Consider the following 2,455-nt stretch of genomic DNA (forward strand, 5'->3'; position numbering starts at 1 on the left):
TCTCACCATTGCTTGTCTGTCTCATAATTCTCCTTTCTCAAAATTTCCTATCTCTCATAATTTCTTGCTTATCCTTTAATTTTGTATGCTTTTCCATAATTCACTGTATTTTCACAAATCCCTGCCTCTCTCCTGTAGTTATTTGTGATGTATTAAATTCTCACATATGTTGAGGTTTTTTTCTGGACTTTGATGTTTATTTCATTGAACTATATGTCTGCTCTTATTTAATTATCATATTGATTGGTGTCAGCTAGAGCTCCAGGCCTCAACTTCTGAGACTAGTATGTGCGGAAGTACTGCGCTGTAGATATTTGTGCTTTCATATATCCAAAGCCAATTCTTATTTAACGCCTGAAGTAAAACTCCAAGCCACTTTTCTGATTATATTTCCTTGACTTCTATGCTAATTTTGAAAGACATGTTTAGAACATTAGCCCAAAAGAATGTCAAACCCTAGCTACAATCGTCACAGCCCATGTAGTTTGGGAAAGCCTCTAAGCGCTCTCTTCTGGAAACACAACAGCATCCATGGAGTCAAGAGGATTGTAAGAAAGGAAAGATGAACCTTTTAAAACAGGAAATAGAGGGAACCTCCCGGTTTTACATATATTTCTTTGATGAAATGCTGTGTGTATCTCCTGTTCTATTGTAAACATAATGAAAGGTGGTAACTCTTTGAGAGGCTGTGATATCCACCTATCAGTAAAAGGGAAGGCTTCATGTCAATGAAATGGGAGCAGACGTGGCTGGCAAGAATTACTCCAGCTTTTGAGAGCCCAGTATTTCCTTTCCAACTTAGGTTACATGCTTTTTCTCAGGTGTTGAGCTTGCAGTTTGAATAAGTTACTGCTCCATTTTATTGTTTTAATTTTATTAAATATATTCTAATTATTAAAAATACGATAGCTCTCAGCACCCACTTTTTGGAGACTTCTGCTCAGACTTTCTGAATCTGAGAAGTGATTATTACAGGGCTAGGTCATAAAGGCAGAACATGAAATAGATGAAGAGTGACTCAGAAGTCTGCACAAAGGCAAAGTTTCTGATAACAATTCATAAAATTCAAGATGATATCCACGATCAATAAAGTAGAACAGCTATAAAGAAAAAAAATCAGTGCACTAATAAGGATATCAAGAACTTTCTTGGTGACTGCCAATTTTGTTTTTGAAATGAGTCATTCATTAGCATCTAGCAAATCCTGGATACTATATCGCTCATCATCATCCAATTTCCCCTCTCTATAATTCCATCCTCATCAGCATGACCTTCTGCTAAATAAGATGGTTTCTAGGTATATTGTGAAGGAAGTACCTTGGAGAAAAGACTTTGGTTTAAGTCCCTAGAAAAGTCTACGCCCCTCTATAAATTAATAAATCTTTCATTTGGTTTCACAGACTGAACACCTATAAATTTTATTTTATGGTTCACAGGAACCTGATTGCTTCCCAGAGTAGGAAGAAATAAGCTGGTATGCTTCTGTTTCTTTTCTGTCTCATTTTATATTCAAAAGGAAAATCAATACACTGATGTTAAAAGCACTTAAAACTATTTTAAAATCTTGATAAATATGGATGGAGAAGTCTGAAATAAGAGAATGTCAAAATGGTAGAATGCTGTAAAGGAAATTGTCAAAATGGTAGAATGCTGTAAATGAAATGCAGATTTTCCTTCATAAAGGTATACAATAGCCTAACCTGTGGAAAATATGAGATATATTGAACTTACTTCATCCAGTCAAATCAATAGATTATTCACGTACAGTTAGCAAAACCCATTTGATCACTAGCAATTATGCTAATACGTGGGCAGTTTTTACCCCTTGGATATTGCAAGGACAATTTCACATGTATTTGTGTGTATTAGGTAGTCTAGTCATATTCAACTCAAACTTGTCAAACAGAAAAAAGAAATTAGGATAAACATTTCTCACTAATCCAGAATTAGATCTGTGGTTGGATATGCCTTAGAAATTGCTAGAATCAGAGACACGTTTAGTGTATTTTCTCATACTTCCCTCTGCTAATTGGTTTTAGTCATCTTCCTTGTTGCCAAGTGACTTCCTCCATGTGAAGGAAAACGTGGCTAATGATGAGGTTCAGGACATATTGCTCCAAAACATGGTATATTCACATTTGAGAAAACCACACAAGGAACATCACTTTCTGACCTTTATTTGCCCTCCTTCCCTTAAGCAGCTCTTGAAAACTGGGGAAGGTTCTCTACCCTTCTTAGGAAGTAAATCATAAGACCCTCCTGAAAGAGCTACTTTCCAGATACCTGTAAGAAAAATGACCTAGGGGAGGCCACTGGCTCCTGGTTTTGGGTCGGCTCAGCTCCGGCCATTGCTACCATTTGGGGAGTGAACCGGGGAATGGGAACTCTTTTTCTCTGTCTCTCCTTCTTTCTGTAAATCTGATCTCCCTTTCCAATAAAAATAAAATCTTTTAAA

The sequence above is a fragment of the Ochotona curzoniae genome, unplaced genomic scaffold (genome assembly GCF_017591425.1).
Source record: "Ochotona curzoniae isolate NIBS_2020 unplaced genomic scaffold, NIBS_Ocur_1.0 contig_1274, whole genome shotgun sequence".
Taxonomy (NCBI): Eukaryota; Metazoa; Chordata; class Mammalia; order Lagomorpha; family Ochotonidae; genus Ochotona; species Ochotona curzoniae.